Genomic DNA, 25,370 nt, shown 5'->3' with positions numbered 1-25,370 from the left:
ATAGGATACAGAGGGACCTAGACAAATTAGAGGATTGGGCCAAAAGAAATCTGATAAGGTTCAACAAGGACAAGTGCAGAATCCTGCATTTAGGACAGAAGAATCCCATGCACCGCTACAGACTAGGGAGCGAATGGCTAGGCAGCAGTTCTGCAGAATAGGACCTAGGGGTGACAGTGGACGAGAAGCTGGATATAAGTCAACATTGTGCCCTTGTTGCCAAGAAGGCCAATGGCATTTTGGGTTGTATAAGTAGGTGCATTGCCAGCAGATCTAGGAACGTGATCGTTCCCCTCTATTCAACATTGGTGAGGCCTCATCTGGAGTACTGTGTCCAGTTTTGGGCCCCACACTACAAGAAGGATGTGGAAAAATTGGAAAACGTCCAGTGGAGGGCAACAAAAATGATTAGGGGACTGGAACACATGACTTATGAAGAGAAGCTAAGGGAACTGGGATTGTTTAGTCTGCAGAAGAGAAGAATGAGGGGGGATTTGATAGCTGCTTTCAACTACCTGAAAGGGGGTTCTAAAGAGGATGGATCTAGACTGCTCTCAGTGGTAGCGGATGACAGAACAAGGAGTAATGGTTTCAAGTTGCAGTGGGGGAGGTTTAGGTTGGATATTAGGAAAAACTTCTTCACTAGGAGAGTGGTGAAACACTGGAATGCATTACCTAGGGAGGTGGTGGAATCTCCTTCCTTAGAAGTTTTTAAGGTCAGGCTTGACAAAGCCCTTGCTCAGATGATTTAGTTGGGGATTGGTCCTGCTTTGAGCAGGGGGTTGGACTAGATGACCTCCTGAGGTCCCTTCCAACCCTGATATTCTATGATTCTATGGGTACAGACTCTGGGATGGAGTTTGGGTGCTGGGTGTAGGCTCTGGGCAGGGGCTGGGGTTGTAGGAGAGGGTGAGGGGTGCAGACTCTGGGACAGAGTTTGGGTGCAGGCTCTAGGCTGGGGGTGCATGCTCTGGGAGGGAGTTTGGGGGCCAGAGAGGGGGTGTGGGCTCTGGAAGGGGGTGGTGAGTGCTGGGGGAGGAGGGGCTGCCATCACATGTGGCTTCCTTCCTCCCCTGCTGCCCCTCACCATAGCCTCACTGGTGCTGAGGGATGGGGCTGCCCCTTGCCCAGTGTTTGCAGGAGTGGTGGCTCAGGGCGGGGGGTGGGGGGAGGAGGAGGATGTGGATCACAGGATCAAATGCTCACCGAAGCCCCAGCAGCTGCTCAGGTGAGTCAAGGAGGTCCACTCCAGATGTCTCCCGCTGGAAGCCTCCTCTGCGTCTGGTGCCAGCAGAGGGGAGGGGAGGAGAGGAGAGGGCTGCCAAGCACGTGTGTGCCTCCTCCCTCTCCCGAGGTGCAGTAGCAGCAGCAGCTGCCTCAGCCTGCTGCCAGCATTGCTCTTGTGCTGTGCTGTAGCTGCCGGCAACAGAGGCCAGGGAGAGCCATGCTGCTTTCACTCAGGCAGGGGTGCTCCGGGGACTGGGGGGGGTGGACGCTCCAGACCAGGGGCCGCTCCAGGCAGGACCAGGGGAGAGACCCAGCTCCAAACACTGATGGAGCAGGGCCCCCAGCCCTGAATATTGCTGGAGCCTGGGCACCACAAGGGAATATAACTCGCCGCCCCTGTTCTCTGCACCTTGAAGTCCTTAAATCACGAGTTGAGGACATATGTCAGGGGTTTGTTACAGGAGTGGGTGGGTGAGATTCCGTGGCCTGCATTGTGCAGGAGGTCGGACTAGATGATTATAATGGTCCCTTCTGACCTTAAAGTCTATGAGTCTATATGAATATGACATAACTAAGATGTATTTTATGCAACATGCGTCTAGTAAGGTATCATTGGAAAGGTTACAATTTACTGAATGTGATTATCCAATCTGTATGCCTGTATCATTTCTATATCAACTTTTCAGCTACAACAATGGAAAAGCCAGACAGGGCGGATGGCCAATCAGTGAGGACAATGGACTGTGAAAAGGCTTGGCCTTCCTGCAGACACACCATACTTCCACTCACTCATGGCCGCTGTGATACTACCGAGTCAGGTGGTCTTGTCACCTGATACCAAACATTACGTGGGACTTCTTGTAACTTTCCACTAGAAAGGATGCAGTTCAGGTTTGGGAAACAAAGGATTCCCACCTTATGTAAATCCTATTTAAGGGTGGGGAGGAAGGCAAACGGGACTCTTCCTCTTCATGGCCTGTCTGCCCAAAAAAGACAGATTGCTAAAGCCACCTGAAGGGAAGGTTGGGGGGCTTGGGGGAGAGTCCAGACAGAGAAGGGTCAGTCTGAAAAGAAACAGAACTGGAACTCTGAACCACCAAAACTTTGCAACCTGCCCAAAATAACATTTAGGGTAAGAAATTACATTTTGTAACCTGTTTCTTAAGTATATTGATCTTAGCTTGCGTACTTTGTTTTATTTGCTCAGTAAATCTGCTTTGTTCTGTCTGTTATCTCTTATATTCGCTTAAAATTCACCTTTTGTAATTAATAAATTTATTGTTTGTTTATAATATAACCCAGTTTATGTAATTTCTAAGAGCAAGAAGTTGTGCATTTCTCCCTCCAAATTGAGGGAGGGGGTGAATTTCATAAAACCTTTGGGTTTGTATCCCTTAAAGGGAGTGGGCACATGAGTGTAGGGGAAGTCCTCTCACACAGAGCTGACTTCAATATGTGTCTGCAGTGGGGTGTGGCCCTACCTGTGTGTGCGTGCTGCAAGAGACCAGAGAGTCTTATCCAGCAAAGCAGTAAAAGGGAACCCAGGTTGACTGAGCAGGGAAGGCTCAGTTAAACCTCAGCATGTCATATGACACCCCAAATGGCACAAACCCATCACAAACACCCAATATGTTAACACCTTTTATATAACTTCCTATTTTACTAAATCTCAAATGGGAACTGAAATCAAGCTCTTTGGTTGTTTTCCCTGCTTGTCTTTAATTGATGTGCTGTTAATATTTCATTGTCGTTCTTCCTCCTCACTTGTCAATAGGCCAAATTATTACAGGCTGTAGCAGCGCGCTGCAGGGCCCTCTTGGCTCCTGTCCCTGCTGTGCTGACAAAGTCACTCAGAGACCCTGAGGTTCAGTAACCACTGGTGTTTATTTACAGGTTGTGCTCCCACCACCTTTTCATCATACACAGCTTGGGTTCTAGTGTCTGCACCCAGGAAGGAAGAGCTATCACTCTGCTTCCACTCCCTCCCTCACCTTCCCTCCACAGCCTTTTATATAACCCTAAGCTAATTGGGCAGGCAGCTGTCTACCATTCATCAAGTAGGCACAGCTTTTCTCAAGCCAACTCCAATTTACTTCCTTTAATGGGAGCTAGAGTGACACAGAATGCTGGGCAAGAACTGCTGACTCAGCCCTGTCACACAGGCATGGATCTCTTCGGATGAAGATTTGACCCCCCAGGAAGGCCCCTTCTGGGGAGCTTCCCAAAATATGTCCGTGTCTAGAGAGATGGAAAGCTTTGCTGGAAAAATTTTCTGTATCAAACGGCTACATAAACTAAATCCAGGAAAGAACCTTGTTGTCACAGTCTGGCAGCAAAGTGGACAGTGTAGTCCTCCCATTGTAGCGTTTATGAAGCCAACACACAGAAATGGCCAATGGACTTTCTATGCTTAATACCAATCAGAGAGAAAAACAGTTTCCTGCATTTGCAAAGGCAAACATTATTTTAATTTCAGCTAAAGAGGTGGAATTTTATCATGGAAGAAATAAAAAAGAAAGGTTAAAGACAGTCACCAACATGAGCCTTGACTTTGAGGGAATGATGAGAAAACGACCAATAGTTGCTAACAATTTTATCTCAATCTCAGAGGTTTTTTGCTTTTATGACTCTGTCTCAGTATGCTTGATGCCAAGGTGAGCGCCAAACCATAATCTTAATAGCTTCCCAAGAGTTATGATAACCTCAGATGTTGTGGATGATGAGCAAACAACAGTGAAAATGGAATGAAGTATATATTTATGTCTGTGCTATTAAAGCTAAAGCTATAAACATTGGCGACATTAAAAGTAGCAAAAAGAAAAGGAGGACTTGTGGCACCTTAGAGAGACTAACAAATTTATTTGAGCATAAGCTTTCATGAGCTATGGCTCACTTCATCGGATGCATTCAGTGGAAAATACAGTGGGGATATTTATATACATAGAGAACATGAAACAATGGGTGTTACCATACACGCTGTAACGAGAGTGATCACTTAACATGAGCTATTACCAGCAGGAGAAGGGGGGGAAAAAAACCTTTTGTAGTGATAATCAAGGTGGGCCATTTCAAGCAGCTGACAAGAACGTCTGAGGAACAGTGGGGGGTGGGGGGGAATAAACACTGAATGCATCCGATGAAGTGAGCTGTAGCTCACGAAAGCTTATGCTCAAATAAATTTGTTAGTCTCTAAGGTGCCACAAGTCCTCCTTTTCTTTTTGAGAATACAGACCAACTCAGCTGCTACTCTGAAACCTGTCATTAAAAGAGCAGTTGCTATTGTCATTGATTAAGCCTTTTTTGAAGAACAGAGAAAAGGATAACACAAGAAGAAAAAAATGATGTTTTTCTCCCCCATCCTTGGTCTTAAAATGACATTGCCTATTCTAGGTAGGACCAGCATGTCTGTTACTATTTCACTCACTGTGATGTGTCTATAAGGGGAAGCAGTCAGAGAGATCATGTCTTGACTAGAGTTTTTTGGTCATGTTGTCTAGCACATGTTGACTAATCACCAAGTATCATATGTTAAGTAGGAAGATTGTGCCTGCTACTGTAGGACACTTCACAAATGTTTTTTCTTTGTCAGGTTCACCTAAGGATGGTTCTCAGTGGACAGTTCAACTGCTCAGGTCATGTCCTCACTGAAAAAATAGGTGTGTTTTTACATCAAGATAGCTAAATTTGATGTAAAATCCTAGGGGAGACAAGGCACAGGTAGATTTTACCTCCATATAAAGAGTTGAGGTCAACCCAACACTCACTAACTATACTGAGGTAAAAGCTACAGTGCCCAGGATTTTACATCAGGTAGTTATTTCAGGTTAACAATCAATGTCAATACACTTTTTTTTTGGCACTGAAGAAAGTTTCAGATTTGTTCCCACAATGGGATTCTAGGAACAGATTACAGCTGCAAAAGTCAGTCAGAAAAGAAAACCCCTCCCATTTTCATGTCTACCCCTAACCGGAAGGCAGTGGCTCAGAAACTTTGACATTTGTATAACTCCCATCCATCTCTCATCACAATACCATGTGCATACTGTGGGTTTGTGTATTCCTGGATGGTCCATTAGGAAGGACAATAGGACTTTAAAGATGCTAATCTCCCTCCTTCCTGAAAGGTTTCCTGGGATGCTGCTTTAACACTTCAGGGTCAGGTGATCATGTCACCTGGTACTGGACATCATTTTGGACTTGTAGTGTTTTTCCACTGGAAGTGGGTGGGCCGTCAAACTAGGAAACAAAGGATTCCCGCCATATGTAAATCCTATTTAAGGCTGGGGAGTGAGTTAATCTTGGTTCTTCTCCGTTGCCTCCCTGCCCAAGAAGGAAGACTGCTGAAAACACCTGAAGGAACAAAGGAACTAAGCTAGGGGAAAGGGGGCAGGGGCTGAGCCCAGGCGAGAAAGGTCTAGCCTGTGAAATGAATACCTAGAGATTTAAGCTGCAAGCAATGCAGTTTACCTTCAAGAAACTTTGCAACCTACATAAAACAAAACTTAGGGTGAGAATTTGCTAATATTAACCAGTTAATGTACTGTAATAAGCTTAGTTTGCGTGTTTTATTATATTTGCTCAGTAATCTGCTTTGTTCTGTTTGCTATCCCTTAAAATCTATCTATTGTAGTTAATAAGCTTATTTTCTGTTTATTCTAAAACCCAGTTTGTGCAATTCATAACTGGGGGAGGGGCAAAAAGATGTGCATATCTTCCTCACATTGAGGGAGGAAGTGAATTTCATGAGCCTATGCTGTACAGATCTCTATACAGCACAAGACAATATAATTTTGGTTTTACACTCCCAAGGGTGTGTGCCCTTGAATGCTGGGCAATTCCCAACTGAGTCTTCCCACACAGAGCTGATTGCAGACTCTCGGCTGGGTGTGTCCCTACCTGTGTGTGTGTGTGTGTGCAGCAGCACAGGGTGAGGGAGCCCAGGGTGGTGGAACAGGCGGGCTCAGTGGGACCCCAGTACATCAGCTGGGACCCCAGAAGGGGGGTCCAACCCATCACACTCACGTTCTGACAAAGGCAATTAAAATAAACCACCTTATCAAGAGCATGAAGATTCCTTTGTCAAAAGCCTACATTTTCCTCAGAATATAACAAATGCTATTTTCCTAACCAGCAAAAAATTATAATTTTACGTTATGTAGATTAATATGTATATATTGTATTTCCTGTAAGCTACTCTCGACACCAATATGGGAGTGAACGTGTCCAGCCGCATTAGCTTGGGCACACAGAACACCGCTTTCTGTTGCTGTTTTAGGGAAGAATAGAGCAGTGGATGTTTCCTCTCTCTCTCTCTCTCTCTCTTTTTAATAACTTGTATTGTTGTTATTATTGCTGCTGTTGTTACAGAGCTCTAGGGGGAGATGCAGAAACAGTAAGCTCCCCTGTGTAATGCCTGAAATCAAAGCTAGAATACATCAGCTTAACACTGACTGCCTGTTACTGCCTTAAAGCTAGTTATTAAAAAACAAACAAACAAATAAATCATGGCACCACATCAGATTCATTTTGGAGAAGGAACAAAGGGGAATTTAATGTAGTGGCTAGAGAAGTAGGCTGGGAATTAGGATTCCATTCCCAGCTTCCAATGATTTGGGAAAAGCCAGTTAGAACTGTTTAGATCATAATTATGTTTAGATTCTAAGCTCTTTGGGGAAGTGCATCCATAAGCGCAAAGTATTCTTGCCCCTTCTCCTAACACCAGATGCACCGCTCTGCTGAGGAGTAGCAGATGTCCCAGGGGAGGAGAAATCAGTGACAGAGCCTGGACATGCTCTAAGTGTAACATTTTATTTACATAAACACAAGTCCTGAAACAGAGGGGGTCAAAACAGCATGCAGGCAATCCCTCTGTCCAGGCATCTCAGACAAACAAAAAAACAGAGGAAATGAGGGGAAAAGCCACACATGTTCTTTTCTCCTCTGCTGGAAAAAGTTAAGTTATGGTCTTTCCTCAATCTTGTCTCTCCCCCCCCCAACCTTTATTTCAGTAGATAAAGGGCAGGATTTGTAAAGAAGAAGAAATGTGGGGGGGGACCCCAAAAATTCAGAATGAATGAGGGCAGGGGGAAGTTATGCTAAGTAATTCCATTTTCAGTGTCAATGTAATAACTCCTCCCAGGATCCATTGACGCAGGCTCTTCAGCACCAAAGACCAGACATGGACTGCTTTACTTAAAGCACTAAGATCATTAGCTAGCAGCATTAGCAGGCAGCTGCTATTATTTATATTACTGTCGCATTTAGGAGTCCTAGCAATGAACCAGAACCTCATTGTGCTAAGCCTGTACAAACACAGAACAAAAGGACAATCCCTATTCCAATCACAGAACAAAAGGACAATTCCTGTCCCAAAGCACTCAGCAATCTACCTTTATGGACCAACCACAGAGGGAGACACATAACACTGTAACACTAACTATATCACTGCTGATGCATGCAGCATTTCTGAGTTCGTGGGAGAAGCTTGCGTGGCACACCACCATTCCCCTAATCCCTGACTATTTGATGTTTTTAATGGGAGGGAAGGTGCACAACAGAAGGAGACAAGTGAAAGCACCAAGAAAACAAAAAGAATTAAAAGTGTAAAATGAAATATTTCCGCTCTCTCTCTCTCTCTCTCTCTCTCTCACACACACACACACGCGCGCGCCTGCACAAAAATCAATCAAGAGTAAAGCCATTTTAGGATACTTTGAAATTCCTGAGCATGTGATATAGTTAGGCTGGCAATAAATGAAGCGAACCAGGAAAAGGGTACATAAAAACAATCAAGTGTAGCACTAAGGATAATAAGAAACTGAATACAGATCTCTGCAAACCTTAGAAAGAGATTGCTGCCTTTGAAATATTTATAAAAGAGACAGAGCTAATCAGCCATTTAATGGACAATCCTATAAAATGAGGCACAAGAGAAGGCTGGTATCTAGAGAAAAATACAAACTTTCCTTGTAGTTTTGCAAATTTACGAAAGGAGCAGCTGCATTTTTACTTTAATTCATTTATGTCAGAAAAAATCTTCTTGGAGATGTTACTGTGTTACCAAAAGTAAAATTCAGAGAAAAAAACCCAGAGAATAAAATGCCTAAAATGAAAGCATCGCCGGGGTACATTTAAAATTCTTGGGCTTTTTTGTCCATACACTGAAATGTATTGTATTATGCGTTATTTATTGGAAAAAATAGAACTTAAATGTACAGCTGGCCACAGAGATGGGGCCAAAAGAAACTCAAGATCATCTCAGAGTCTGGGGAAGTTCAGATCCAGAAGCCTGTCCTTATTTCTGCGAATGTATTTATGGAAACGTTCCAACGCACTTTGTGAGGGCAGGACATTTAGGCTCTGCCCTTTCACTGGCAGAGCTGGTTTCTCACAATAATGACACAAAATCACTTCTTTATTTTCAGGTGTTCGTAGGTCCAGGCTTCACCATTCAGCATATTCACAGCTCTGAGATACTCAACACATACAGGTTATAAAGAGCCCACAAAGCAACCAACACCACACTACCATACAGAGAGAGCACAGAACTGCTACATCTGGGGCTGATTGAAACTTTCCCATCCAATCTATTTTTCACTGGAAAATTGGATTTTTGACTAAATGAAATTATTCATGAGGGCAAGGCACTGAGCATTTTTAGGGATATACAGTATGTACTGTTGAGTGATTTTGGATATTAGAGAGACAAGGTGGGTGAGGTAATATCTTTTATTGGACCAACTTCTGTTGGTGAGAGACAAGCCTTTGCATGTACACAGAGCTCTTCTTCAGGCCTGGGCAGTGTTTTATGTAGTATGGTTATTGTACTCATCATACATAAGGCTGCAAGTTTGTCACAGATTCTGTGACCTCAGTGACTTTTGCAGCGGCCCGTGCACCTGGCTCAGGGACAGCTCAGGCATCCCCTGCACCAGGTGCATGGGCCATTGCTGGGGCAGTCTTGGACCACTGTGCCCCCACCCCCAGCAGCAGAGTTTGCATGTGGGAGGAGGCAGCGGGTTGTGGCACAGGACGGGGTGAGGCGGGCTCTGGACAGTGCATACCTGGGGGGCTTCCCGGAAATGGCAACATCCCCCTCACTCAGCTGCTAGGGAGAGGTGTAGTCAGGCAGCTCTACAGGCTGCCTCCACCCAGAGCGCTGGCTTCGCAGCTCCCATTGGCCAGGAACAGTGGCCAATGGGAGCTGCAGAGGTGGTGCCTGCAGGCAGAGGCAGCACGCAGAGCTACCTGGCCACGCCTCCACCTAGCAGTTGAGCAAGGGGATGGCCCGAGACTTCTCCAGCAGCCTTAATCATACAGCTTCATCATAGATTGTATTATGAATGCAAATAACTACACTGCATAAATACTGCCCAGACCTGATGAAAAGCTCTGGGTAAGCGCAAAAATTTGTCTCTTTCACCAACAGAGGCTGGTCAAATACCCACCTTGTCTCTCTAATATCCTTGGACCAACATAGCTACAGCAACACTGATTTTGGAACACATTTCATCACAACTACAAATGAGCAAAGGTCACTCTGTAATGATTTATAAAGTTACCTACTGCTCCCTTCTGGATTGGCCAATGATGTTATTGTCACACTGGCTGAATTATCTTAAAAATGCATCCATTCTATTAAAGTAACAATGACCATAACATTGATAGGAGGTGGTGTTCTCAATTCCCCATTCATAACCAATCACATGCATCCTGTTTGATTTTTAAACTTCTTTCATTAATATTGACAGTAAGCTACTGCACAAATTGAGCCTCAGTTTTTTCCTACTTAAATCCCGGTTCTCTTCTGTATTCAGCTTTACAGTTGTGATTAAGGGTTTGTTTTCAAGGGGTCACATTTTATATGAATCAAATCTTCCAGTTTGCGAAGGTTTAATGATGCATCTTGGGAAAGAAATCCACAAGAACCAACACAGAAGATATTCTGAGGTCTATATTTACAAAGATGCATCCAATGAAGTGAGCTGTAGCTCATGAAAGCTTATGTTCAAATAAATTTGTTAGTCTCTAAAGTGCCAAAAGTACTCCTTTTCTTTTTGCGGATACAGACTAACACGGCTGCTACTCTGAAAGATGACTAAGATTTTCATGGCTAAGAATCCATCTTGGACTTACATTTCTCTCTCAAAGCACTCAGGGGAAATATTCAGCTGAATAAAAGGAAGAGGGAGTTAGGGCTTCTCCAACAGTTTCTTCCAAACTTATTCTTCATTCAATTGATGAAGCGGTATACTCGCTCCTATCCTAGCTACACTATCTCATGTTATCAACCTATTGGCATTTGTAATTCATTTACATTATAAATTCCTTGAGGGTAAGAGCCTTGTTTTCATACCATTCAGTAAAGCTCTTTAGCTCTATTCTGCAAATAACTGTACTATTAGAAATAGTAATTGTTGCAATGATAGTATCAATTCTGTACTACACTATCATCATCTCTGGCACATACTGTGTTTTAAAATATCCTTCCCTTTTCCTTTTTTGTAGGTTATAATGCCAATATAAAAACACAAAAAATATTGCTTCATATTTTCATTCTTGTTCTGAATATTTGCTGTTGTACTTGGCACTGCAGAATATTCAAAATACATTTTAATACTAGTAATTTCTCAGTAGGCAGCTACAGAACATTCACTAATATGTGATATCATTTAAGTGATATCTAAGGAATTAGCATGAGACAACTTTGGATTTTGCATAGCAATTTACTGGCCAGAATGATATAAACACGATCTCTGAGCTTTGAAATGTGCTGTTATGCCTGTCAAAGCACTATTGCTCATCTGAAACCCTTCCCCAGCATAACAATTGTGTAAAATGCGTTATAAACATTTGGGGATACATTGAGCCAGAGATGCAAATCCAAAGCCCAATGGTGCAATTATTTGTGCACTATTTAGAAAATGGTATTTTCTCCACCCATTTACGGCATGTGCATTTTTCAGTACAATGCCTCCTGCAGTTAGCAAGATGAAGACACTGCCTGTATGTACAGCTTCTTACTATATTTTGGCTGCTCTCACATGTTTTTCAGTGTACATGGAAAAAACTGATTGATCAATGATCAAAATTACTACATCTGAACACGAGTCCAGAATTTGGTTTCCTGGGAGGAATATTTTCTATGAATCATGTATTTTTCCATGATGCTTGCATATTTGCTGCTGCTTGCAGCAGGGTGCAGGAAGAACAACCACCATCTCTACACTTTTATCCACGTTTATCTAAGAATTCATTTTTATTTTAACACAGCTTGGGAAGGGAGCTGTGACTGGCTAATGAGAATTCTAAAGAGCTGGTTTAATCATTGTGAATCACCACCTCAGCTGCAACTGCTGTTCAATATTCTTAACTGCCAGTACCAAAAATATAGTTTGCTCCACAATAAACACTTTTTATAATACCAATAAGGCCACTCCAGAGAGTGTTATCATCATGAAATAATCATGCCCCTGTGGGACGTGAGTGCTTGGCTGTGCTTCATACCTTATAATGCTGGTGGGGCTATGATTATATCAGAATAACTGCACTCCCCCGTTGTGCCTTTTTGCTTAAAGGTTTTTCTAAAGATTTAGGCACCTCAGCTGAGAACATGTGCATAAGAATTGTAAGGGAATGAGCAGCTGTGACTTTCTTACTTACAGCCATCTGTAGTCATGTATTTTTAATGGATCACTCGGGCTGTTAGTTCACACACACAAAAGTGGTCAGGGGTTTGGTGCTTTTAGGTTCTGTCCTTACCAGAGTTGACAATCCCTTTAAAAGAGTTAATCTATTAAGTAGTAAGACAGTGGCTAATGCAACAGGAACTGACCTAGCATTTGCGACTTTAATTTGACACGTTAAGGGACTGCTTCCACTGAATTTAGAGGGAAAGTTGGGAAGAGGATCAGGTCCTGAGCAGCAGCAAAATGCTTTCTGACTATTCTGTTTCAGAGATAGACAGCTAAATTAAATCCTCCAGAGATCAGACTTGTATGATTCAAGACAGTTTCAATTGCAAATGAAGTAGATACAATTTAATGTCCTGATTGCTTTAATGTGTTTTTAGGTTTCTACCCAAAGTAATCATTCATGTGATATAGAGCGATAAATATTGTGCAGTACCGTTCATTAGCAATTAAAAAAAACCTACAGATAATAGTACTGAAAGATTCTTGGGAAAGGTGTCTTATCTAGAGAACTATGAAACATATATATAACCAACGACTGAACAACAACATTGACTGCTTTAAATAGACATGTGTCCATAAGGTGGAGTTTAGATCTGCATTAGAGTCAGAGTTGGGTTCAAGGCCTGAGGCCAAGTTTAAGCTGGGATTCGTGTGCAAACAAAGCTGAAATATCATAACTGGTACACACAAGATTTCAGTCCAAATGGTAGAAATGAGACCATAGAAGCCAGTGGACAGATCTCCAAATACACCTCTACCACGATATAACGCTGTCCTCGGGAGCCAAAAAATCTTACCGCGTTATAGGTAAAACCGCGTTATATCGAACTTATTTTGATCCACCGGAGCACGCAGCCCCGCCCCCCCAGAACACTGCTTTACCGCACTATATCCGAATTCGTGTTATATCGGGTCACGTTATATCGGGGTAGAGGTGTATCAAAATCAAAGGCCCTTTCCTCAGGGCTGTCTGTATTAACACAAAAGATGCAGAAGATGACAATGCAACTCAGAACACTTGGCTCCAGCCACCGGGGACCATCCAGCTTTCAGCAAGCTGGGATGAGAAGGATACTCCTGTCTCTTCCCCCATGGGCAGCTGTGCCTCCAATTGATTCCTGGTGCTTATATAGCCCCACCTTAGATCACTGATGCAATAGGCAAAGAACCTGGCTCCTCCTTGGAATGCCTTATCTGCTGACATTAAGAAGCACCTTCAGACCTTGTCACAGACCATTTGATCCCATATGAGATTCCCCACATTCTGAATAGTGGAAATACCACACAATCCATTGATCTTTCAAAGACTTTCCTCCATTGCAACCAAAATTGAAGAAGAATGGCAATTTCTGAGAGATTTTGGCCATGCTCCCAAAGAAACTGGCCTCTTCTGGTTTTGTATTTGACCCAAATCCAAACCCAAAAAGGCAGATTTAGATATAAAGAGCCAAACTGATTCATGGCGTAACCCTGCTCAGTTCAGTAGAGTTGGATCATTAATAAATCTGGTCCAAGAATTCACATTTGAACGCTTTAGCCTTCAACATTACAGAGGTGATCATTTGTGAAGTACTAGGTTCGGCCCACATTTAATTTTTGGCATGAACATCCTTGCCAGTTCCTGCAGTCACTTACAGTCATATAACACCATTTCATGAGAAGGCTGCATAGGTGTAAATGAGAGTTGGATTCAACATGAATTCCTTAAAAATAAGCCCTGTGGTCTCCAATTGTTTCCATGCACTTTCAGGAAGCTTTGGTACATTTATTATTTTATGTTTAGAACTATAGCTGAACGAACAAGATGCTCATGTGTTTTCAAACAACGGGAAATTTCTCTTTGTATTTCCAGCTTTCTCCTAATAATTGAAATCTCTGTTGAGCAGTCTTCAAAGTGGAGATGGGACAGAAGTGTAACAGAAAATCTACCGCAGCTAACATGGCAGACATGAGTCGAGGGTTTCAGAGACCTGTACTGCCTTAAAACTAAACATACGTGCAAACTCACATTGTCATAAATGGAATGGACACATTTGAATCCTGTAGACCCAATGTAAATCAGGGCAAATTCCAGTAAATTTAACAAAATTGCTGTGGTGTAAAACTACTGTAGTTAAAAGAAGAATCGGGTCCTATATCTCTATATATGCACCATTTACTAGATGTAAACCCGATCTTAAATCTATTTATCTTCTATGAAGGTTGGATTTGTCTCTCTCTATTTGGCCAACAGTTGATACAAATATGTTTATGGAAAATTCTGAAAGTATCCTGCACATTTGCAAGACAGAGAACAATCAGATCTACTTTAATCAATTCAGCTTTTGTAGTCTACCCAACCTGTAGATTTTAATTTAATTGGGGAGAAATTGCCATGTAATGTCTTCAAACTCCATTTTGATCATGAATTCTAAGGAGAGAACAAAATGGGAAACATTAACAGGACACTTCGCTATCAAAATGTATCTTTGCTAATGTAATAATAGCTACAGGTTTATGAACCATTGGATCAAACAGCCAATAGAGAAATTAGATCACTGGGCTCTGGCTGCTGGAATGCAATAGATGTCTCTTCAGTCCAGGCGGCTGAACACAGCCTGAACACAGTGATTAATGTAAAAAGCCTGCATGTGTAAAGACTGTTTAACAGAAGAGAGCAATATAGCATGCAAACCGAACTAAAACAACCATAAATATTTTAGGCACTTTTATAAAGGTTCAGGAATATTTATTTCACATATAAATCCTCTTTGCTGTAATATCAGCAAATATCCTGTATTTCTTTGGCTATTGCCTGGCTTATTTATGTGGAACGGAATGGAAATACCACTCCAGAAAGGTAAATACTCACTCAAGTTTCTCAAAATGTCATATGACATCTTAGTTGAAAATGAAACCTCCTGGAGTTTGCTTCCAAAATAAAGCAGTGTTCTTAGGTGCTGCTGTAGTTGTAGAATCAAAATCTGGTTACAGGACTCTACACAGCACAGGATTGGAGGGGGGACAACAGCAAGTGGGTATGGCTCCTTGATTCTGGGATGCGGTCTGTGCAGGCCCTAGTGAGAGTTAGAGCAGCTTAGGGGCTACTCTAATTTATGCCCCACAGACAGAGATCTTAACAGACCAAATTCCAGTTGGGGAGAAGCAGTGTGGACTAGAGCTGTGTCACAGCCCTCCTTACCTCACTATGCCTTCTCTCTCTTGTTAAATCAGGGGTAGGCTAACTATGGCCCCTGAGCCACATCCAGCCCACCAGCTGATTTAATCTGGCTTCCGCTGGGGGAGTGGGATCTGGCGCTAGCCCTGCTCTCGCTCTCCAGCTGGGGAGCAGGATCAGGGGCAACTCTGTGCATGCGTGCCGCGGCTCCGTGCGGCTCCCAGAAGCAGCGGCATGTCCCCCCTCCAGCTCCTATGCATAGGGGCAGTCAGGGAGCTCTGCAGGCTGCCCCGCCCCAATAGCTGCCCCTGCAGCTCCCATTGGCCGGGAACTGGGAGTTGCTTGAGGTAAGGAATCTTTCACCAAGGAGGCAAGCTGACAGTGTGACTTGTCTCATGAATGGAAGATCACAGCCAAGCCTGGCTGTAAAATGCTAGAAGGACTTTGGGTAAGCATCGCTTTATAAGACATAACAGTATCTAGTTAAGTAAATCTAGGTTCTAGAATGTGTGTTGTTATTTTGTATGTGACCATTTATTTCCAGTACTTCTACTTGCTTTCACTTGAATCACTATACTTTCTTAAATAGAACCTGCTTTCACTATAAACATATCTAAGTTCTGTCTGCCAAGCAGAGCCATGATCTGAGATAAAACTAGTAAGCTTCTTTGGAAGGTAGCACTGTGAAACTAACAGAAGTACTGAGCCAAATCTTTCAGAGGAGTTCTACTCATTTTCATGAGAATAATGCGTGCACTAGCAAAAGTCTGTGCAAAAGTTAAAGTCCGCTTAAAGACAAATTAAAGACCCAGGAGCACTGCTTGACCCTGACTCTGAGCCCTGATCCTGAAGTCTGTGGGAACCTCCCACAGTGCTGGAATCTCCCTGTGCAGAGCACATTGTAGAGTCAAGCCTCTGGAGAGCAAAGACATAAAGAAACTCCGTTAAGGTGATTGAGAGATGCTGCTTTCACCCTCTGACTAACAGCCCTTTCAAAGTTTGTTTTCCAAAAATGCAGATCCCAAATGGAGTTCTGTTAAACTGTAGCCCAATCAGCAACAGTGCCTTAGACTTAAAAATTAATCTGCGGTACTGAGAGATTTCAGAATAGCAGCCATGTTAGTCTGCATTCTCAAAAAGAAAAGGAGTACTTGTGGCACCTTAGAGACTAACAAATTTATTTGAGCATAAGTTTTCGTGAGCTACAGCTCACTTCATCGGATGCATTCAGTGGAAAATACAGTGGGGAGATTTATATACACAGAGAACATGAAACAATGGGTGTTACCATACACACTGTAACGAGAGTGATCACTTAAGGTGAGCTATTACCAGCAGGAGAGCGGAGGGGAAAAAACCTTTTGTAGAGATAATCAAGGTGGGCCATTTCCAGCAGTTGACAAGAATGTGTGAGGAACAGCGGGGGGATATGGGGAGGAATAACATAGGGAAATAATTTTACTTTGTGTAATGACCCATCCACAAAGAGTTGTTTTCCATGCACCTATATCTGTATTAGTGGCAGACTATGAAATCAACAGAAGTTATAGTCCTAAACAACAGTCTGGGGAGATTTGCCAAAGGACATAGTGTTCCAGAAATGCTTGTCTCCAGATAATTCCTTAGAGTAGTACAAGAGAGACACATTACAATTTCTGACATAAACAAATCACTCAAATAGCAATGAACTGCACTCTAAACATCCATGACATTAGAGCTATAGAAACTTCCCCAACATGGCCTGCCAGCTGGCAAAACTCAAACTGAGGCCAGGCAAAGTTGGTGAAGGGCAACTAAATTGTAAGGAGGCCTGGGCTGAATTTCAAAGAAGCTCTGGCACATTTATGATAATGGTGAGTTTCACCAAGGGAAAACCATGAGATTAACAGCTCTTGCATGAGGGGTGAGGGAATCATCTGTGCTCTCTGGCTTTGCTGGAGTGTGCTGTCAGGCAGCAATGCAGGAGTGATGCGAAACTTAAAATGGATCATCAGTGGGGCACAGTGGTGCTCAGCTGGGCCCTGCTGCCACTTCATCCTTGATTTCTAATATGGATAGTGAGGGAATACCATGCACGCCCTCATTCCTCAGCACATGGTCATTAAGGGAACAGTACAATACTGCCCACACTCTATAACCACCACACAAATGTGCGAGAGGACTTGAGCACTGGAGGATGTATGTGAAGAGGGATTGGTGAGGTCAGCGCTCATTCTCACCTAGGGTGGCCAGGTGCTCGGTTTTCAATCAGAAAGTCTGGTCAAAAAGGGGACCTGACAGATCTGACCAGACACGCAAAGTCTGGTTACTGTGGGCAGGGGCGGCGGAGAGGTGCCGGATCATCACCCACGCCAGCCCCCAGTCTACTGGGGCCGCCTCCTACTTATGTCAGACAGCTGCAGCTCCCTGTCACTGCTGCGCAGGCGAGTCCCTCCCAACCCGGGCAGGGGAGAGAGGGGAATAGCAGTGAGCGATGGGGGAAGAGGAGCGAATGGGGACAGGGCAGGAGGAAGAGGCAGGGCGGGGCCTGTGGTGGGGGAGGAAAGGTCCCAGCACTCCTGCTGGAGTGTCCAGTTTTTAAATATTACAAAGTTGGCAGCCCTATTCTCACCCTTACACATGATGGTGCTCCAGTGCTTACTTACATGCAGATGAGTTCCCAGCTGTCTCTGAAAGCACGGGGGGACTGCAGCAGCATTGGAAGCTGGAAAGTTTGGTTCAAGAACAGAAGATTAGAGCCCCAAGATTTTTGCCCTTTTTATTGCTGCAAATGCCAGGAAAGTTTAAAGTTAATGGCAACTGGTGTAAAAGGGGAAAGGAAATAAAAGAAACATTTATAGCCTCAGAAACAGCTCTATGCCCTGACATTTCCATATCAGTCCAGCATTCTCTTGGCTTTAACACCAAGCATAAAACACGCTCTTATTGCAAACACCATGAAATTTTCTGTCCTTTTAAACTTAGCTGTGTAAGTTTTCATACACTATAAAAAATAGAGCAAGAGAATGGAGGATTTTTATTCTACATAAAGCAATTACCGCTGCTGTCAGCAGGAGCAAAATTTACTACCACAGGAAAGGGTAAGGAGAAAGGGAGATGCAAAGCCGTTCAGAGAAAACGAGGACCAACCTGAACTCTCACTGAACCAAACCTGAACTTCAAACATTGCAGAGATCCACAACATTTTAGAGTCAGCTACTAATACCTTTATTTCCGCTGTGTAGGGTAGTGATCATAGAAGTCAATATGGGTGCATGTGAAATAAGGTGCTCTTCAGAATCTGACCCTATATTTGTTTTTCATTTGCCTCTCCACATTCTGATGCCTGAGCCCTGCTGGCATTATCTGTGTTATCTGCAGGGTTAATGATCTCCTCCAAAAGAGAGCCCCACAGACAAACTGCATAGAACTGGCTCCACAAGGATGAAGAGCTGAGTTCAGTTTGGTCCTTATTCTCTCTGAACTGCCTTGCATCTCCCTTTCTCCTTACCCTTTCCTGTGGTCGTATATTTTGCTCCTGCTGACAGCAGTGGTAATTGCTTCATGTAGACACTTTAGAAATTTGAACCTGTCATTCTAGGGTGTCTTGATAGCCCAGGGCAGAGGCTTAGACTCCTACAGCATAACTTGCAAATATTGATAGTTCAGTGGGACCATCCTTGTTCTTAAAAGTTCCTCACGTTCACACGTTTGCAGATCTAAGGATAAGACTTAGCTTTCCTATATGTGTACAGTGCCTATGTGTAATCATCTAACCAAAATCTCAAAATATACAAGAAAAAAGACAATGGTGTTACAGCTGGCCAAGCTTAAGATTCATCTATTATGAATGACTCTTCCAATAGGAGACAGATTCCTTGAGGGAGATCCTTAGGTGGTGTAAATGGTGGTAGCAAATGCTCCACAGAAGCTATGACAATTTATAGCAGCTGAGACTGTGCCCCCAATGAATCTTTCCCCAATCAGTGGAGTTTCTCACAGTGGAAGAATCTTTAAGCTTGACCTCAGTATCAACTTCATTTTCTTCAAACTTCTACCAACAAGTCATTAGATCAAAGCTTGCCCAGTTTCTGTAAAAAGACCTAGAGTTTTGACATAAAAACCATCAAAATAGCATTAACTTTGAGAGTTTGATGCAAGCTGAGGACTTTAAGTGCACAGATCCTTTGAGAAACTTTCAAAGAAAGTTGGCATTAGAAGACTTGAGCAAGCAACTCAACTTCTCAGTGGAGAGTCAAAAGCATGGCTAGCGATTTAGTCCATTGACCTATTTTGAATAACATCCCCTTACTTTTCATTAACAAGCTGTCCTCCAACAAAATAGTCAGATACTACAGTGACGAGCGCAGTATGGGAACCCATACAGAATAGACAGGGTTTCCTTGGCAGGTATAAACAGTCTTCCTTCTGAGCTCATCCGAAGAAGACTGTTCCCTAGAGACTCAAAGAGGCTTCCAACACTAAGATCACTGTGTTAAAAGCAACCTGGTTCCAGTAAACTGAGGAGAGAGTTAGGGGAGTTAAGTTGGAATAATTTTTAAATTGCCAACCCATTGTTATGAGAAATTGTACATAAATATTAATTCCAGCGCTAAGCACTTGTATTTCATATTCCAGCTTGAAGCAAGTTTTTATTGCTGAGTTGTAAATGCCTGAAATTAAAACCTTTTCCTGAAAATGCTGACAGATCATTCATTGTAATGGTGCTGGCAGGCACAAAACACAGCTATAACTCTAATACTCATCTTTTTAAACAAAGAGGCAAAGCAAAAATAGAGCTCAGGGAACTAATATCAACCAGCCAACCTCACAGCAGCCTGGCCACTTTAGAGCCCCACAAACATCTCAAGAGAGATCAGCTCAGCTGCCAGAAGAAAAGGGTAAAGACCTCTCCAGCTGCCACTGCTTGAAAACTATCTGCCACAGCTTGGCATTGCCACCTTCTATCTACCGTACGTGTCTGGTCATAGATGCTGACCCTGCTGCTGGGAGAATTTTAAGGCCAGTATTCAGCTGGATGCCACCAAGGAACAGAAAATCTTTCAAGAATAATGTCACCCTGATTGTTTTTATTCTTCACGGACACTGATTATGATATTTTAAAAACGATCATTCCCTTTTCTTACTGCATTTTTGCACCAGTAAGGCAGCAGAATTTGGGCACCACTCAAGATGAACATAAGCACCAACACTCAGTGCGTTGGAAGTTGGAAGGTTTCCATTCTTTTTAGAACTCTTCCATTTCCCCACACATCCCATACAGTCCCACAGGTCAGAACTGGTTGATTTTTCCTCCTTTTCAATCCTTTTGTGAATTTTTTTAAAATAAAAAAATTAAATCTTGATGGGAAAAAAATTTGGACAAAATTTTTCACATAATTTTTTTTTAAAATCAGTAAAAATTAGAAAATGTCAGTCAATTTATTTGCACAGGTTTCTGAGCAGCTGTATCGCTGGCACACATTACACATCTCCAGCTGTAGCATTTTTCAGCTACCATTGGGAGCTGCTCCCAAAATTCACAATTTGAATTTTTCACACTGAACCCAAGCAAAACAAACCTGGTAATGGGTTTCATCGTCAACCACAAACCGAGCAGAGATTTGCTCACTATCCCTCCATCCCACATCCAACAGGATCGTGCTGCCTCCTGACCTTCACTATCTCTGAGACAGGGCTCTGATGGCCTGCATCCCAACCCAATCAGTGAGATGGGGAATGAGCCCACCTTCCCTAGCCTGCAACCACAAAGAATTTCTTCAGGAGAGCTGGTTGCTTGACTCCTCCACCTGAGTGTCCCTCCTGGCATGCCCCTCCCCTCTATTGACATCAGTGGCAAAGCTCCCATCAACATAAACAGGGCCAGGATTTTCCTCTTTCTTTCCAAGTTAGCAATGGCTACATCATTCGTGTTCTGGGTCTGATGCCACACTTGATATGAGATTCTTTGTCCGTCTACCGGGACACTATGATGCCATATTTCCATTCTGCTGGTACTTTACCTGATGCCCATGCTTTTAAGAACTGTTGATGCAGGCCAATGTTCCCTGGTTTCAAGGCATCTTTGAACAGTTTGGGTGGAACATTATCAGGTCCAGCAGCATGTCCATTCCATAACTTTTGGATGGCCTTTTATACTTCCTCAACTGACAGAGGATCTGTGTTTGCCCCTGGGTCTGCAGCTGTGCAGTTTGCAAGGTCATGTAGCTCTGAACAGTCATCAGCAGGTATGTGGTTCAGCACACTTTCATATTGAGTTTTCCATCTGTCCAGGACCTCAATCTATTGATGAGCAGGGAGAGCTGTTTGCTTGTGTGATGGGGACGTTGAAAAGCTGTTTATAGCTTCCAGACCAGGCACACGGTGGCTTTGTAGGAAGGATGCAGATTGTTGTCCTTTAGGCTGTCCTCTGATTCATTGGCCAGGGAATTGATGCATCACAGTCACATTTTGCCATGTCCTGGAAGACACCTTTCATCAGTTTATGTTCTTGGACATATGCCTGCCTGTATGCTTCTGCCTTTTTTACTGACATATTAAGGGTCTCTTCAGAAAGAGGTTTCTTGCACATTCATCTGAAGCTGAAAGTTCCAGTGGCATCATGTAATACAACGTTACATACGCCACTCTAGGTGGTTCTAGAAGGTTCTGAGGTTACATCAATGATCCTCAATGCCCTGTGTGTAGCTTCAGCAGGATCATTTGAAAGATGCTAGATATCATACTGTTGGTGGACATCTGGCTTGTGAGGAGCTGGAAGATGATATGAAAGCTGAGCAATGACTCGTTTATGGCTTGAGTTTGCTGGTGAATCTGTATCACCAAAGACCCAGTGAGATTTTACTATGGAACAATTTCTGATGAGGATGTAGTCAATTTCTTTTGCACCACATCCATTGTTATAAATCCAGATTCCGCAATGATTATTACAGTTCCTAAGCCAGGAGCCCATAACAGACAAGCCCTCAGTGGCACAGAATGTCAAAAGCCAAGTGGTGTTGTCATTGGGGAAACTCAAACCAAAGGGATCTCTTAGAGTTTCATACCCAGTTTGATTGCATCCATTCATAGCATTGAAAGCTGCAAGTGCCAGCAGTGTGTCATGTGATGGAGTTGACTGGATTTTTTCTGCTATCTGGTGGTAGAATGTGTCCTTTTCTGCAGGAGCTAGATCTTCTGTCAGAGCATAGACCACAACAACAAATTTTAAGTGTCCACCACAATGTTGGAAGCAATCATACAGTAAGCGTGGAGAGATGTGGTTAAAATCTATGCTAGAGGTCGTCTAACAACAGGCGCCACACCTGGAGTTTGGTGTAGACCACTGGAGTAGAGGGAGGTTGCTCCTTCCATGGTAACTTGATCACTTTGTGGAAGATGAGCCTCTGTAATGTCAGCAATTATGATCTGGTTAGCGGATGAGTTCTCTGACAAGACCTGTCTCACGCCCAATGCCATTCAGCATTAAGATGCTTCATGTTCCATGCCTCTAAGGTCTGGTTTGGACTTGCAGGAAGTTGGGCTCATTGGGGCTGTGCTTTCCCTAAGCGGGGTTTGGGTTATACCCCTCCTGGAGTCGGTAACAGCAGGGGCTTTAATCCTGCTGCAGTTGTCTCAGTCTGCCCTGGCTGATTGCCCCTTCATTTCACTGTGCCTTGTTGTTACCTGGGAGACAGAGGAGATTTATTTTGGTGTACACCATCCCCCTTCCCAAAAGCTCTTCTGCCATATGCCATTGGTTCCTGAGTGCGCAGATGAGCATCATGAAGATTTAACTCTTCTTTCGCCCTATGTCATCTATGCCTCCATAATTGTAGCTCATACACCTTCACCATCATTGGAAAACTTGTCTCTCATCCGCTTTGTCTGTCACTGGCCTTTGTTCATTGTCCTGAGCAGGGGCCCTTCTCAGGTACTATTGACCAGAGCCATTTGGACCCAAGGCTCACATGGGTAGGGACAACCACATCATGAAGCAGAGCAGCTTACACCACTACTCCCTGCTACCTTGAGCTGAGGCGGGAAGATGGTTTATACCTGCCAAGAAAACTGTATATAGGTTTCTATACTGCTCTCATTGCTGTAGTATCTGACTATTGTGACAGAGGATAGTTTGCTAATAGAAAGTAAAGGAACGCTACTCAAAATAAGTCAATGGACTAAATCCCTAGCCATGCTCTTTACTCTCCAGTGAGAAGTTCAGTTGCTGGGCTGATGCTTCTAATGCAATTGCTTTCTTTGAACTTTTCTCAAAGACTGTGTAGTTAAGGTCCTTAGTTTGCATCCAGCTCAAAGTGAATGCTGTTTTGATGCCTTTTATGTCAAAGCTCTAGGTAGACAGAGGAGCTCCTTATATTCTGCATGGGCCATGCCAGAAGCTTAAAGTCTTACTCAATCCTCCTTGATTTCTATAGATTAATCACATCTCCAAACCATTGGCCATATTGCACTGTAGTACTGCAATACCAAGTATACACAGCATAGTTCATTAGGGATAGCATTTCAGCCTTAAACTCTCAATTCCCTGGTTTTCTGAGAGTTTCAGTTTGTCCTTTTTTGTGGTTTAACTTGCAAAGTCCTGTCTAAAATATCTAAACCAAGTATATTAATTAACCAAAGTAAACAGATTTTTAACCATATACTTCAAGATTTTATTTGTAGGGCTCATTTGATTTTATCCACTTCTGAAAGCAAGAAAAAACTCTCTCAAACTGCAATGAAATATATAATCCATCCTTTGCTTAAATCTTCCCAATTCACAGCAGCTATACCACCTGCTTTGCTTTCACACATGCAGCCTGGGCTCAGCAGGAAATAGTCTGTTGCAGTCAGGATTTCAATAAATCACAAGAGGAAAAGCTACAACTCAATTTTACCGTGAAGAGAAGAATTATAAACAAATATATTGGCAGTTAGGTTTGTGGTCATTAAGATCATATTTAGCGTGCACGCACTTGGGCACTTGAATACACAGACAGGGGTACAGGGGCCTTTCCTTGCAGTATTGGGTATTGTACATTGAAACTAGGGGAAACAGAATTAGATACTCTTTGAAACATTTCTGCATGACATTAAAGAACCCCAGTCAACCAACCAGACTAAGCCCAGCATTGAACTTTAATTAGCCGATTCCACTTTAAGAGTAAAATCATACAGCTCAGATGCTTGGATGAATTAGTCATCTGTGCAATTCAGTGACTCTCTCAGCCCAGCCTGGAAATCTAGTCAGTGCCTCAAAAAGCAGAATACCAGCTCTGTTCCATTAAACCTTCTCTGCCCTCCTGCAGCACTCACTGGCTTGCTATTAACTGTACACAACACTGCCTCAATGCCCCACGCTTTGATAACATCCTGATGAAAAACAATGTAATCACAAAAATGACAAAAGTAATCCACGAGGATCTGGAAAGCCATTACTTATACAGGAGAGGCTTGGCAAATATTGACCTTCCCTTGTACTCTTTACTAACCCAATGGCTGATAACCAGGCACTGTAGTTATTAACAAAGATAGTCCTATGAGCCTGATATGGTCAAATGATTTAGCACCTGCAGGTAAAACTTTTATACTGAGACTTAATTTACTACTCACTAGTGGCCCTTTTTTTTAATCAGTCAGAACAGGCTAGATTAGATCTTGCATGTAAATTTTATGTTTTGTCATCTAGTAGATTTATGATTTTAGTTGTACCTAGTGCATTCAATGAGGTAAAGCCATGTAACAGGCAGACAAGTCATTTTACATTGCATGAAACTGTAAATCATTACATTGTATTATACCCAGAAAAGCAGTAGAAACATGAGGGTATTTGAACCAAAATATAGTTCAGGCTTGTTAAACTTTAAAATGGAAGAAAGAGAAGACTATAACAGGATAGTTAATCCAAATCCATTTGGAGCCTTACTAACAGTGAGTTCCTCTGTCATAAAAACAGATCTTCTATGGTTACAACAAACAGTTATGTCTGACAAGTTCGATTCAGCCTTTCTGGGATGGGAGGGAGAATATTTTACATAGTCCACAGGTTACAGTCCTTTTGAGAATCACTTTCCATTGCTTGACATTTTACATTTGTCCTGGGGTCAAGATTTTCAAAGTAGCCTGGGGGAAATAGACACAAAGATCCAGGAAGCAGAAAGGTGGTTGAATGCATCCCCAGTCTACTTTCTTCTCACCATGAAGGCCCATGCACACCTGGGGATCTAGCCTATGTAACCTAACTAATGGCCTTATCCAAAGCCCGTTAAAGTAAGTAGGAGCTAGGTCAGACCCTAAAGCCTGAACCTAAGAGG

The 25,370-nt window shown here is 43.0% G+C and overlaps 1 long non-coding RNA gene across 1 annotated transcript in view; it reads right to left on the bottom strand.

Moving 5' to 3' along the window:
- LOC122461025 overlaps nt 1-25,370 on the bottom strand; it is a 144,159-nt gene that overhangs the window by 81,179 nt on the left and 37,610 nt on the right. The window contains exon 2 of the long non-coding RNA XR_006282705.1: nt 21,081-22,743. This is a non-coding gene — a long non-coding RNA (uncharacterized LOC122461025). The remainder of the gene's footprint in view (nt 1-21,080; nt 22,744-25,370) is intronic.

This window comes from Dermochelys coriacea, chromosome 7, assembly GCF_009764565.3.
Source record: "Dermochelys coriacea isolate rDerCor1 chromosome 7, rDerCor1.pri.v4, whole genome shotgun sequence".
NCBI classification, from domain to species: Eukaryota; Metazoa; Chordata; order Testudines; family Dermochelyidae; genus Dermochelys; species Dermochelys coriacea.
The sequence above is the reverse complement of the archived record's forward strand: the minus strand, read 5'-3'. Positions and strand labels throughout refer to the sequence as shown.